This window comes from Meriones unguiculatus, assembly GCF_030254825.1.
Source record: "Meriones unguiculatus strain TT.TT164.6M chromosome Y unlocalized genomic scaffold, Bangor_MerUng_6.1 ChrY_unordered_Scaffold_25, whole genome shotgun sequence".
NCBI classification, from domain to species: Eukaryota; Metazoa; Chordata; class Mammalia; order Rodentia; family Muridae; genus Meriones; species Meriones unguiculatus.
The window spans coordinates 9745626-9761302 of NW_026843710.1; the positions used below are offsets into that span (position 1 = coordinate 9745626).

General features: G+C 40.3%; 1 non-coding gene across 1 annotated transcript; it reads left to right on the top strand.

The window, feature by feature from the left end:
- The first annotated feature begins 472 nt into the window (after window positions 1–472).
- Window positions 473–579, top strand: LOC132651805 (U6 spliceosomal RNA). Its single transcript, XR_009589369.1, has one exon. It is a non-coding gene; the product is annotated as a U6 spliceosomal RNA (small nuclear RNA).
- Window positions 580–15677: the final 15098 nt, after the last annotated feature.

The window sequence follows — 15677 nt, forward strand, 5'->3', positions numbered from 1 at the left end:
GAGTTCTGACTGCTGGTCACTGTACCAATCCTGCTGTTTTGCTGGTCGGAATGAGAGTCGTCCCAGCACCTACATCTCACCCCTACACTTTGTCTTTGTTTCTGTTGCTCTCTGTCTATTTCTGAATGTTTCTTTCTTGCTCTTTCTCTCTCTGTCTCTTTCAGTCTACCTCTCTCTTCTTGCCATCTGTGGTTCAGTATGAAAAGCTCTCAGTTTTGGTGAAGGACTGCAACAAGATGAGTACTTGCTGACATGACATCTTGGATTTTCTTAGTTAAAATATAAGCCATGTCCCAACTAAATGCTTTTTTTTCAAAGATTTTCCTTGGTCAGTGAGCATTTTCACAGAAAATATTTAAGTGAGTGAGGACATATCCATGCATTTAACAAACAGTAATGGAATCTGTGAAAATGTGCAACTCACAAGTCAAGGACATGTAACTTTATTAATGTTTACTTTTAGAAATGTGTGGTGTTCACTTCAGCAGCATGCATACTTAAAGAGAAACAATACAGAGAATATTAGCACGATCCCTATGCAAGCGTGACAAACAAATTTATGTAGCATTCAATATTATTTTTTTTGGAGAAATTAAGGAAAACACAAATAGAGGAAATTGTGGAAGGAAAGAATTTGGGAAAGAAAATAGGAACTACAGATATAAGCATAAACAATAGACTATAAGAGATGGAAGAAGGAATCTCACCTGTGGAAGACAAAATGGAAGAAATCATGTATCTATCAAAGAAAATGTTAAATCTAAAAAATTCCTGACAGTCCATTGAAGTAATTCAAGACAACATGAAAAGACAAATCCTACAAATAATAGGAATTGAGGAAAAAGATGATTCCCTCCTCCAAGGCCCAGAAAATATTTTCAACAAAATCATTGAAAAAAATTTTCCCAACATAAAGGGGAGGACTATAAGAATAAAAGAGGTCTACAGAACACCCAATAAATTAGTCCAGAAAAGAAAATTTTCCCATCACATAATAATCAAAACAGTATGTATATAGAACAAAGAAAAAATACTAAAAGTTGCAAGGAAAAATGCCAAGTAACATCTAATGGCAAACACATGAGAATCACACATGATGTCTCAACAGAGACTATGAAAGTCAGAAAGACCTGGTTGGATGTGGATATCATGCATCCCTAAGAGAACACAGATGTCATCCTAGGGTACTGTACCCAGCAAAACTCTCAATCCTCATAGTCAGAGAAAACAAGATATTCAATGACAAAAACAAATTTCAATAATACCCACACACAAATCCAGTGTTACAGAAGACACTAGAAGGAAAAATACAACCCAAGAAAACAAGCTACTTTCAAGAAAACACAGGAAATAACTTCATTGCAGAAAAAAAAAAAAAGCAACCAAGCACACAAACTTAATACCACAGCCAACATAAAATTCAAAGGTTCAAAAAGCTACTGGTCATTAGTTTCTCTCAACAGGAAATGACTCAATTCTCCAATAAAAAGACACAGACTTACCCAATGGATGTATAAACTTGACCCAGCAATCTGTTGTGATAATTTTTTTTTCAATGCAGTTTATTCAGGAACCTTGAACAATCCTCGGACCCTGGGGAAAGCCAGCCCACAGCTTAAAGAGCCTCTGGGTAGCCAACCCAGGCGTGCCACGTGGGCAATGCAGATAGGTCCACATACATGGAAGCAAGCCAGATCCTCAGCCTTAGCCAAATGTGGAATTGTTCGTGACAGAGAGCACTCACCATCGGGAAGGTGGAAGGCAGAAACCAGCTCCATCTTTAATGCATAGCATTCCACAGCTCTCTACAGTTCCCCCTTTTTGTTTTAGACGCATCAGGCAAGAGTAGAGGTCTGATCTCTGATACTAGAAATAAATTGGGACTTTGTACAGATGTTCATTTAGGTGTCATCCACCCAAAGAGCATCAGACCCGTCTGATACCTTTTTCTCAGAGGCGGGACCTGGGGCATCAACCCGCATGCAATCAGACATGTCTTCTCTGGGTCGAAAGCGGCTGACCCTGAGTGCAGTGCTTAGCCTCGCATCCTGAGCGTATCATTTTAGCTTTTTATGGTATCCAACCATGCTTGGGGAGAATGTCCTGCTTCAATGGCTGTAAAGGCCTGAATGATCATGGCTGCATCACACTGTTGTGAGACTCTAATCTTGCATATATACCACAGGCAAACCAAGGAGACCAACACTCTCCCATGCCCGCCCATTCCTTCAGATGATTCATGGCTGCAGCAATCCATGTTGATAATCCTGTGGCTAGTCCTGTGTCCACTCTGCTAGAATTTACTGTGACAATGACCACTCTCAGCTGCTCCATCATAGTATCGAATTCTCCAGTCCAATTACCTAAAATATAGCTCGACAATTGTTTAGACAGATTTGCAGCACAGGGAAAATTCTCATGGTGTATGCTTTATTTGTAATAGCCAGAAGCTGGAAACAACCCAGATGCCCTTCAACTGAAGAATGGATGTAGAAATTGTGGTACAAATACACAATGGAATATTACTCAGCAATGAAAAATAAGGAAATCATGAAATTTGCAGGTAAATGGTGGGATCTGGAAAGGATCATCCTGAGTGAGTTGTCCCAGAAGCAAAAAGACACACATGGTATATACTCACTCATATAGACATACAACATAGGACAAACCCTCTAAAACCTGTGCATCTAAAGAAACTAAGCAAGAGAGAGGACCCTAACTAAAATGTCCAATCCCCATCCGGAAAGGCAAAGAGGATGGACATCAGAAGAAGAAGAAAACAGGAAACAACCTAGGAACCTACCACAGAGGGCCTCTGAAAGCCTCTGCCCTTCAGACTATCAAAGCAGATGCTGAGCCGGATGGGCAACTGTTGGGCAGGTGAACGGAATCTTAGGTAAGAACTGGGAAATAGTAAGAGCTGGAGAGGACAGGGTCTCCACAAGGAGAGCAACAGAACAAGAAAATTTGAACACAGGGAACTTCCCAGAGAGTCATACTCCAACCAAGGACTATTCATGGAGATAACCCAGAACTCCTGCACAGATGTAGCCCAGGGCAGTTCAGAGTCCAATTGGGTTACATAGTAATGTGAAGAGGGACTGCCTCTGACATAATCTGATTGGCCTGCTCTTTGATCACCTCCCTCTGGGGGGGAGCAGCCTTACCAGGCCATAGTAGAGGACAATACAGCCACTTTTGATGTGAACTGACAGACTAAGTTCAGAAAGGAGAGGAGAACCTCCCCTATTAGTGGACTTGGGGAGTGGCATGCAAGCAGAGGGAGGAGGGAGGGTAGGATTGGGAGGGGAGGAGGGAGGGGCTTATGGGGGGATGCAGAATGAATAAAGTGTAATTGATGAAAAATTTAAAAAAAAGGAAAAAATAATTTAAGAACCTTAAATGACTTTCAAACTTGGAGGAAAACATGGAGTTAGTCAATTGGCATAGAGCACGTCTCGCCCCTGGGGGCAATGGTCTCCTAACCTACTCAGACCTCAGACACCACCACTGCTATTTCTAGAACTGACACAGGATGTTCCAACGAGGGGTTAAGGATTCTCATAATATTTCCTATAAGCCCACACCTGTTTGTCTATATCCCCCATTTTTACTCATTATTAGCCAGATAGAGCCAAGTAATTGTGGTAATGTTACTTGCTTTTTTGCCCAATGCTGGAATGCTAGTAAATTTAGGTATGCCCTGGTTACTCACATTCCTCACTGGGTGCCTGTGCCCATTGATGCCCCTCATGCTATGACTCTCTTCAGACAGAAAAGGGATCTTGAAACTACATCCAGCATTGTTACTACCATCTTATTGGCGGCTGTTGGAGCTACCACCAGGGCATTAGCCATGAGTCATACTAGGCAGACTGCTCAGACCCTGAATAATCATTTAGCCAATGTAGCTCATGCCTTAGTTGTACATAAAGGAATTAATGCTCAACTAAAAGGAAGCTTGATGGTGTTCAATCAGAGGATTGACCTCTTGCAGGAGCAAATTGATACCCTATGGCAAATCGCTCAACCTGGCTGTCAATGAAAGTATGCTGGACTTTGTGTCACTAGCATACAACATGAGAATTTTTCCTGTTGTGATAAAATTAAAGCACAAATAGATCCCCACACATTAATAGTGGGAGACTTCAACACCCTACTCTCAACAAAGGACAGGTCAACAAAATAGAAATTAAACAATGAAACAATGTCTCTAGCAGAGGTCATGAATCAAATGGGATTAACAGATATTTACAGAACTTTACACCCAAACACACACACACACAAATTACTTTCTTCTCAGCATCTCATGGAACCTTCTCCAAAATAGACAATAGGGTTGGTAACATGGGAAGCCACAACAGATACAAGAAGATTGGAATACTCACTGTATTTTATCTGACAACCATGGAATAAAGCTGGAAATTAACAACAACAGAAACAGCAAAAAGCCTACACACACATAGAAACTGAACAACTTGCTACTAAATGACAGCTGGGTCAGGAAGGAAATAAAGAAATTAAAGTCTTCCTAGAATTCAATGAAAATGAATGTACAACATACCCAAACTTATGGGACATAATGAAAGCAATGCTAAGAATAAAATTCAAAGCACTAAGTGCCTTCAAGAAGAAATTTGAGACATCCCATGTAAGCAACTTAATGGCTCACCTTAAAATCCCTAGAAGAAAAGAAGCAGACACACCAAAGAAAAGGAGATGGCTGGTAATAATTAAAACTGGGGATGAAATTAATCAATTCGAAACAAATAAAACAATTCAAAGAATCAATGAAATCAAGAGCTGGTTCTTTGAGAAAATCAACAAGATAGACAAACTCTTAGCCAAACCAACTAAAAGGCAGAGAGAAACTATCCAAATCAACAAAATCAGAAATGAAAAGGGGGACATAACCACAGACACTGGGGAAATCCAAACAATCATTAGGACTTACTTCAAAAGTCTATATGCCACAAAACTTGGAAATTTAAAAGAAATGCAAAATTTTCTTGATCAATTCCAATTACCAAAGATAAATCAAAACCAGTTAAATTATTTAAATAGTTCTATATTCCCTAAGGAAATAGAAGCAGTCATCAAAAGTCTTCCATCCAAAAAAAAGCACTGGGCCAGATGTATGCAGCACAGAATTCGACCAGAACTTCAAAGAAGAGCTAACTCCAATTCTCTTCAAAACGATTCCACAAAATAGAAACAGCAGGACCACTACCAAACTCATTCTAAGGAGCCACAGTCACCTTGTTTCCTAAACCTCACAAACACCGAACAAGAGAAGAGTATTTCAGGCCAATTGCCCTTATGAACATTGATGCAAAAATACTCAATAAAATACTTGCAAAGTGGATACAAGAATACAAGAACAAATCAAAGATATCCTCCTCTATGACCAAGTAGGCTTCATCCCAGTTATGCAAGTTGGTTCAATATATTGAAATCCATCAATGTGATCCACCATATTAACAAACTGAAAGGAAAAAAAAAAAACACATGATAATCTCATTAGATACTGAAAAAGAATGGATATTGAATTCTGTCAAATGCTTTTTCTTCTATGCAGTTCCATTGATCCTCCTTTCTGTTTCTATGCCAATACCATGCAGTTTTTTATTACTGTTACCATGTAGTACAGCTTGAGATCAGGGATGGAGATACCTCCAGATGATTTGTTGTTGTACAGGATAGTTTTGGAGATTCTGTTTTTTTTTTGTTTGTTTGTTTTGTTTGTTTCTCCATAATAAGCTGAGAATCTTTTTTTTCAAGGTCTGTAAAGAATTGAGTTGGTATTTTGATGGGAATTGCATTGAATCTGTAGATTGCTTTTGGCAGGGTGGCCATTTTCACAATGTTAATCCTACCAATCCATGAGCAAGGGAGATCTTTCCATCTTCTGATATCTTCTTCAATTTCTTTCCTCAGAGACTTGAAGTTTTTCTCAAACAGCTCTTTCATTTGCTTGGTTAGTGTCACCCCAAGGTAGTTTATGTTATTAGTGGCTATTGTGAAGTGTGGTGTTTCCCTAATTTCTTTCTAGACCCTTTTGTTCTTTGGTATACATGAGGGCTTCTGACTTTTTTGAGTTGATTTTGTATCCTGCCACTTTGCTGAAGGTGTTCATCAGCTGAAAGAGTTCTCTGGTTGAAATTTTTGGGTTGCTCATGTACACTATCATATCATCTTCAAATAGTGACACTTTGACCTCTTCCTTTCTGATTTGTATCGCCTTGATCTCCTTTAGTTGTTTTACTGCTCTGGCTAGGACTTCAAGTACTATGTTGAAGAAGTATGGAGAGAGTGGGCAGCCTTGTTTTGTCTCTGATTTCAGTGGGATTGATTTAAGTTTCTCTCCATTGAGTTTGATCATCTAGGCTATAGGCTTACTGTATATTGTTTTTATTATGTTTAAGTATGTACCTTGTATCCCTGATCTTTCCAATACTTCAAACAAGAATGGGTGTTAGACTTTGTCAAATGCTTTTTCAGCCTCTAAGGAGATTATCATGTCATTTTTCTCTTTCAGTTTGTTTATGTGGTGGATTACATAGATGGATTTCTGTATGTTGAACCACCCTTGCATGCCTGGAATGAAACCTACATGGTCATGATGGATAATATCTTTGATGTGTTCTTGGATTCGGTTTGTAAGTGTTTTATTGAGTATTTTTGCATCAATGTTCATAAGAGAGATAGGTCTGAAGTTCTTTTTGTTTGTTGGGTCTTTGTGTGGTTTAAGTATCAAGGTGACTGTTCCTTCATAGAATGAGTTAGGTTATGTTCTCTGTGTTTTTATTTTGTGGAATAGTTTGAGGAGAATTGGTGTTAGCACTTCTTTGAAGGTCTGGTAGAATTCTCTGCTGAAACCATCTCACCCAGGTCTTTTTTTAGAGAGGAGACTGTGAATGTCTGCTTCAATTTCCTTGGGGGATAAAGGACTATTCAATATTTCTACCTGATCTTGACTTAATGTTGGAAGATGGAAACTATCAAGAAAATTGTCCATTTCATTTAGGTTTTCAAATTTTGTGGCATAAAGCCTTTTGTAGTATGACTTAATGATTGATTGGATTTCCTCATTTTCTGTAGTTATGTCACCCTATTCATTTCCAATTTTGCTCATTGGGATAGATTCTCTCTTCTTTTTAGTTAGTTTGGCTAAGGGTTTTTCTATCTTGTTGATTTTCTCAAAGAACCAGCTTTTTGTTTCATTGATTCCTTGAATAATTTTATTGGTTTCTAATTGATTGATTTCAGCCCTGAGTTTGATTATTTCCAGCCTTTTGCTCTTAGTGGGTGTATCTGCTTCTCTTTTTTCTAGGGTTTTCAGTTGGGCCACTAAGTTGCTTGTATGTGATGTTACAAATTTCTTCTTGAAGGCACTTAGTGCTATAAATTTTCCTCTGAGCACTGCTTTCAATGTGTCCTGTAAATTTTTATATGTTGTGCCTTCATTTTCATTGAATTCTTGGAAGTCTTTAATGTCTTTCTTTATTTCTTCATTAACCTAGCTGTCATTGAGTAGCAAGTTGTTCAGGTTCCATGTGCATTTCGGCTTTTGTTATTTCCAATTTTTTGTTGGAGTCCAGCTTCAGGCCATGGTTGTCAGATAGAATACAGGGGATTATTTCAATCTTTTCGTATCATTTGAGGCTTGCTCGGTGAGCAACTATATTGTTTATTTTGGAGATGGTTCCATGCAGTGATGAAAAGAAGGTATACTCTTTTGATTTTCAGTGAAATGAACTGCAGATGTCTATTAGGTCCATTTGATTTAGGGACTCTTTGCTTTTATTTCTTTATTTGTTTTCTGTGTAGTTGATCTGTCACTTGATGAGAGTGGGGTGTTGAAGTCTCCCACTATGAAGGTATTAGGATCAATGTGTGATTTAAGCTTTAATATTGTTTCATTTATGAATGTAGGTGCTCTTGTATATTGGGCAGAGATATTAAAAATTGTGATGTCCTCTTGGTGGATTTTTCCTTTGATGAGAACATAGTGTCCATCCGTGTCTTTTTTTGTTTGTTTGTTTATAACTTTGGTTGAAAGTCTTTTTTGTTAGATATTAGAATGGCTATTCCAGCTTGTTTTCTGGATCCACTTGCTTGAGAAACATTTTTTCCAGCCCTTTACTCTGAGGTAGTGTTTATCTTTGTTACATAGGTGTGTTTCTTGGATGCAACAGAATGTTGGATCAGCAACCTTTCTGTTAGTCTGTATCTTTGTATGGGGGAGTTGAGTCCGTTGGTGTTAATAGATACTGTTGACCAACAAGTGTTAATTTATATTGATGTGAGGTTGGTGGTGTTGCTGAGTTTCATTGCTTGTATTCTTTTTGTTCCTATGGTTGTTGTTGTGTAGTTATCTGTTTCCTTAGATGGAGTTGTTTTCTTTGGGTTGGAGTTTCCCTTTTAGTAACTTCTGTAGAACTGGGTTACTATGTAGATATTGTTAAATTTTAGGTTTGTCATGGAATATTTTGAATTCTCCATCTATGTTGATTGAAAGTTTTGCTGAGTATTGTAGTCTGGGTTGGCATCTGTGCTCCTTTTAGGACTGCATGATTTCTGTCCAGGCCCTTCTGGCTTTTATAGTTTCTGTTGAGTAATCTGGTGTGATTCTGATAGGTCTACCTTCTTATGTTACTTGGCCTTTTTCCCTTGCTTCTTTTAATTTATTTATTTTTTTTCTTTTTATTTCAGGTTCAGTGTTTTGACTATGATGTGACATGAAGAATTTCTTTTCTGGTCTAGTCTACTTGGTGTTCTGTAGGCCTCTTGTATGTTTATGGACATCTGTTTCTTTAACTTGGGAAAATTTTCTTCTATAATTTTCTTGAAAATATTTTCCGGACCTTTGAGCCTGATGCCTTCTTTTTCTTCTACTCCTATTATTCTTAGATTTTGTCTTTTCATGGTGTCTTTGATTTCTTGGATGTTTTGTGTTTGGAAATTTTCTGATTTTATTTTTTCTTTGAGAGACATGTCAATTTCTGCAAATATATCTTTGGCTCCTGAGATTCTCTCTTTCATCTCTTGTATTCTGTTGGTGATGCTTACCTTTGTAGTTCCTGATCTTTTCTCTATGTTCTCCAGCTCCAGGTTTTTTTTTTTTTTCCATTTGTGTTTTCTTTATTGATTCTAATTCTGTTTCCATGTCTTGCACCATTTACTTCATTTGTTTGAATGTGGAGTCCTGCTTTTCAATGACGGCTTTTTTTTTTTTTTTTGTCCATTTCCTCTCTATATCTCAGTAATTGTGCCTCTACTTCTTTAGTTCCAATTGCCTGTATTTCTATGAGAGCTTTGTTTATTTCTTCTTTATTTGCCTTCAATTGTGTGGCCATTTTTTTGAGAGCTTTGTTCAGTTCCTCTTTGTTTGCCTCTCTTTTCTTGGTCATTCCTCTGAGAGCTTTATTTCTTCTTTGTTCGTCTCGATTTCTTTGGATATTTCTCTGAGGCCTTTGTTCATTTCATCTTTATGGGTATCTAATAACTGGAAAAACGTACTTTTGTAGTCATTTTCTTGTGTATCTATTGAGTTGAAGTGTCCATTGTATTGTGGGGTTGCTGATGAGGTCATTATATCCTAATTTTTGTTGGGTGTGTTCTTATGGCCTCTAGCCATATGGTTATTTATATCCCTCACTCTTTGCTCTTTTTTTGTAGTTCAGGCTCTTCTTTTGTAGTTCAGGCTAAGATTGTCTCTTCCTGTTTTCTGGACTGTTTTTGTTGTTGTTGTTTTTGTTTTTTCAGAAAGATTAGAGAAGTTCACTGATTTGGGAGTGTGTGTTGTGGTTTCAGTTTTGCCTAAGTAAGGAATGTGATGCTGGCACTATTCAAATGTGTTTTTAGCAGGCACAGTGTGCATGTGCAAATTCTCAGATTATTGCAGTGGCCTACAGCCCAAACTAGTATGCAGCTCTGTCTGGGATCCAGGGATTGTTTGCCTGGATTACACTGGTGGACCCACAAGTCAGAGGCTTCAGTGTTGGGGTTGCTATCCCAAGAATCCCTATGATGCCCACACTAGGAGTATGGGTGGCTGGGATCTTGTCTGGTTGCTTGTGTAGAGAAGCCCTGGGTCTGGGGCAAACTCTCCCTAGAAGGCTCACTCACTCCTTTGCAGGACATTTTGGAATGCACAGGGGTTTCTCTTGCTCTCTACTCTCAAATTTGATCCTGCTGGGGCAAATGTGCAGGTAGGCTAACAGTCAGCTCTCTGGCACTATAGCAGCAGGACTCGGTGTCCATCTGCCCTCTGTCGGGCCTCTTTGTCCTTCCCCTGCCAGGGAAGTGTTATGTTGGCTGGTCCCAGGGCAGTGGGGGAAAGAGTTGGGTTAAGTGTCCTCAATCCCAGATCCCCGACCCAGACCTCTCTGCCAGAAGGCTCCTGGTGCTAGAAACTATGTTTGCCAGTTCCAGGAGAGTACCAGGTAGGGTGAGTGTACTCAGATGCAGAACTCAGATTTCTCTGCCAGGTGCTGGTAGGTGAGATGGAGAGGGGGTGCTGTGGGCTGTGTCAGGCCACCTCTTTGTCCTTCCCCTCTGACCTTCCCTCTGCTAAGGCAAGCTTATGAAGGCGCTCTCAGGGGAGTGCCAGGAGGGGTTGGGACATCTCAATTCCTGATCCTGGGGTTTCTCTGCCAGGGGCCGGAGGCCACAGGTGCTAGGCCTTAGTGTTAGACATATTGCACTGGACCAGGGAGAGTCTCAGGATGTGTTGAATGACCACAGTCCCAGATCCCGAGCTGAAGTTTGTTTTCTAGGAAAAGCCAGCAGCACTGGGGTCTGGGCACTGTGAAGCTGCTGTGCACCTCTCTATCCTCCTGCTCCACTGGGGCAGGGTTATGGTGGCATTCATGTTCTCAGGAGAGTGCCTGAAAGGATTGGGTTTTCTCAGCCCAAAATCTTTTTCCGTGTGTGGAAGCTGCAGCACCTGCTGGGGCTGGGAGTGTGGTCTGGTCTGAGGCAGATTCTGCTGGACACATCCTGCCTCCTCCAAAGAGGGAATAGGATGTTGGTTATGGGGAAGTGCCTGGTGAACACCTCCCATTGTGTCTCCTCCCAGAGGAGTCTGCTGTGACCTGATTCTATATGGACTCAGTTCACGGTTAGTCTCTTTCTTTTTGGAAATCTAAATATGTCTGTCCTGGGTTGATCAACCCTTCACTCACCAATTTCTACATTGCAGGTCCTTTGCCCTTCAGCTAAGCTGCACACAAGCCACCACCATCTTCTGATCCCTGCCTTCACATTCTTATTGATATAATAGGCTGACAGGATCTAGGGTTCTCTGGTGTATTGACTCTTTAAAATCAAGGAAAAAGAAGGGAACTAGACAACTCCTAGGACTTGTTTGGCAGAAACAGGGAAAGATTGGTTTAAGTAAAGGGAGAACTGAGAGACAATAAACTATTTGACAGCTGATGCTGTTCCACACCAGTGTTGCCAACCCTATATGAGCATGGTTGCCTTGGCTGACCTGGCTGACTTGGCAGGTGTGTCCTATTCAGTGGTGAGTCAGGAACTCTCCTGGTCCTGGGGTTTACATTTAAAGCTGAGCCTGAAGGACAGAGAAATGGGTCCATGTTTTATGCCTAGGATACAAGAGCAGCTGGGTTTTATGCTGTGGTCCTCAAGACAAACCCTCTAAATGTAGTGTTAGTGCCAAGACTGCTTGTACAGAGGTGTCACCTGAGCTCATTGAATCTCACATAGCTGGGTAAACACTAGTTGATGGCTAGGATTCTCTGCTACATAATGAGTTCCTGGAAAGCATCCCTTACAAAGATATACCCTGCTCTCCTTTAGTGAAATCTGTTCTCCAGATTACTGTAAAAGTTCACTGTAAAAGTTGTCTACATGTCATTTTTATTGCTTATGTGGAAATTTCATATAATATACATAATACTACTTTTCTATTGCTCCATGTGTCACACATTTTTTTTCTTTAAAATACATCAATTGAAGTATTTGTAGTTCATATACTCATTAAAACATGATTAAAGTCTCGGTGCCAAGTTACTTAAAGAAAACTGAGTTCATCCTTGCCACACCCTGGCACCACCCACAAGATGACCATCAGTTTTGAAGAGCTCTATACTTGATTACCTTGATCACACTATTTCTTACATATTTATTTATTAAGATTTGTTCACATTGTATTTCCTCTGCTGCCCCCTCCTCCTCCTTCTCCTGTACACCCAGCCTCATTCTTTTACCCCTAGGCCTTTCTAAAACTGTGTTCTTTTAGCCTAGAAGTCCCTCCATCTTCTTCTTTCTGGTGATTTGATTTACAATATCCCTTGAAGCTCATCTATTTACATGTTGAGTCTCAGGAAAAAACAGTATGGGAAATATTCGGAGGTATGGCTTTATTAGATAAAATTATTCCTTTTGGAGTTATATTATGGGAGGGTGTGCGTTGACATTGATATGCCACTCTGTCACTTTATAACTTTGTTTCTGTAGGTCTCAGTCTCTATTTCTGAACCTGTATCTCTAGCTCTTGCTCTATGTGTCTTTCTCTGGCATACCTTCTCTGCCATCTACTTGTGGTTCAGTATGAAATGCTCTCATTTCTGCTGAAGGACTATAACAAGATGACTGCTTGCTAATGTGACATCATGGATTCTCTCTGTAAAAATATAAGCAAGATCCCAATTAATTGCTCTTTGTTCAAAGATTTCCCTTTGTCAGGGAGCATATTCACAGAAATTAATTCACTGAATGAGGACATATCTTTACATTTAAAAAATAATAATGGAATCTGTAATAATGTGAAACTCACATGTCAAGGACATGTGACATTGTTAATGATAATTTGAAAGAAATATGTGACACTTTTACTAAACTAAGAACTTTGGACACAGGAACTGACATATCTGGGTTACATGCTTTCAGCTGCATAGATTGAGGTATATAGGGCTGCTCATCCTGTCTCTCAAGCAGGCTGTCCACATGGCCCTTTTTATGTCTTGCTTTTGAAACTCTTAATAGCTTCCACCTGTTGCATGACATCATTATTCATATCAGCCAATCAGGACCTCAGAGGATCTTGAGGATTCCATGGAGATGAGTAAACAAACTTTCCTCAGTGTCCAGTATCTCTGATTATGTGCAGAGGTGACTTTTTCTTATGAAACCCAACAAGCCTTTACTGCATCCTGATCCACAACTTTATTCCTGTTTTCCTCTGTGACAATGTCAGATAGGAAATGAAACATCAATGTTTATTTAATCAGACAGCTTCTGAAGTTGGGAAGCTTTAAAAAGGTGTGGGATTAAGGGTAATGTACCAAATAAAAAGTAGTCTCCTACTGGGGTCTTGGATCTGAAATTTCCTAAATTGTGACTTTGAACTTAGTAGTGATTATGTGCTCACTAAATGTACGTTCACATTTTTATTGATATACTAGGCTGTCAGGGCCTAGGGTTACTAGTATTGAGTCTTTAAGAGCAGGGAAAAGAAAAGGAATCCATACAATTCCTGGGACTGGTTTGGCTGAAATAGAGAAACATCTGTGAGTGTAAAAAGAGAACTAAGGCAAAAAAAAAAAAAAAAACTATTTGAAAACTGGTGCTGTTCCACTAGGTTTCCCAACCCTCTATGAGCACAGTTGTCTTAGCTGACATGGCTGGATGGGCAGCTGCATCCTATTCATTGGTCCCTGAGGAACCCTCATGGTCCTGGGGTTAACAGTTAAAACTGAGCCTTTAAGACAGTGAAATGTGTCTGTTTTATCTGATTAGGACACAATAGCAGCTTTGTTTCCTGCTGTGGTCCTCCAGAAAAACCTTTTAACCTTAAGAGCAAGGTTAAAATTTAACTTTAAACCTTTTAACTTTAAGAGGAAGGACTGCTTGTTCATAGGTGTCACTTGAGCTCATGGGGTCTGAAGTAGCTGGGTAACCACTAGTTCATGGCTAGGATTCTCTGCTACATAATGAGTTCCTGGAAAACATGCCTTACAAATCAAAATTCTGCCGTCCTTTAGCAGAATCTTTTTTTCCTTTTTAAAAGTCATTGTAAAAGTTATCAATAAAAGATTCTTTGGGGAGCTGGCAAGAGGTTGGTGCCAAGACTACTCTTATTTTGACGAGCAGCACAATAGGATCAGCACAATGACCAGCAGTCAGAACTCTGGGCTGGGAACACAAGCAATTGTGTTTCCCAGGTGAGAAGATACCACACAGTGAGGGATTCAGTCAGCCTCAACTCACCCAGCTAAAGCATGAAAGAGATCCCAGTTCCACCAGGTGCTTGGTTGCCAAAGCCCAGTGCCACAAGCCAGCCTGCTCTGATCACTGTGTCAGACTGAACTTTGGGACCCATAACATCAAAGACTGGGAGTTTTAGTAGAGAGATAACTCCATGGCACAGGAAATGATTGGAAATGACCTTAGTTCACCCATACAATCCTTGGAAAAGACCTGGGGTTCCACAGATGCCCAACAGCAAGACCAGAGGCAAGCTAGGGAACACAGGTGCCAGCACAGAGTCCTGCCTGTGTACCTGACTCACTGCCCAAGATAGAACTGTGGGTCCAGGGCACCAGAGACTGAGTTTCTCTGTAGGATGCAAACCCACAGGGAGGGGGAGCAGCAGTTCTGATCTAAGAGCACTCCGCAGATACCACTACCCCAAAAAGGTCTCGGGGAAAAATTACCCAGTTTCAGCAGAAGCCAAGGCACCCAATTGCCAGAAAGGTGGAGCTAAACTCACCTGTGTTCTGTTCCTGCATGTTCTACTCAACATCCCAGACAGAATGGCAGTGCCCAAAGCATAGTCTTGGTGTCCCTGTCAGGAGGAAAGGCCACAGCGGGGTGGGGGGACCATCATGTCCAATGCTCAGGAAACCCAGATCCAGAAGTCATTGTGGATTCACGCTAGGCTCTATCTTTCTACTGCATGTGTGAGCACCATGTTCACCTGCCATTGCGGAGTACCACTAGGCCATTGGGACACACAACTGCATCCTCAGACCTACAAAAGCCAGAGGACCATTACAACAGCCCTCAGATACTGCTCTAAGGTTCAACCAGTTACCCCTACCTAAACTGACAAAACTATTGGAATTTCTGGTTCTTCAAAAGGGCTTCACCCAATAATTACACCTTAAGAGCAACAGCTGCTGCTCACTAAATTCAGAGCAAGAACCCCAGGAGCAGGGCAGCCATCACCAGGACCTCTCCTAATAAGAAGAAAGCCTTCCTGAACATGAAAATTACCATGCAGGTCCATACAGCTGAAGTGAACTGTGACAATTCCTGAAAGCACCACTATTCAGTTGACCATATGAAAAAAGCTGAGAAGAAATGCTTCAGAACTCCGCCAAGTGGATTCTCCCCAACCCAGGACCCAGCAGTCACCAGAAATTAACATACAACACCCGAGACAGAGAGAAGTGTAGAGGCCAGTGTAAAAGCAAAACCAACATAAGAAAAAGCAATATTGTTTCCCCAGAACCCAGTTATCTAGGGGCAAGTAGTCCTAAACACACTAACATAAGTGAAATTGAAGAAGATGACCTTACATCTTTGTTTATGAAGAGGTTAATAGAGGAAGCAAATAAAATGTGTAAAGATTTAGGGGAAGATATAATAAAACTGGTTATGGCCATTCATAAAAAAATACAGGATTATGCAGCCAAACAATTTGT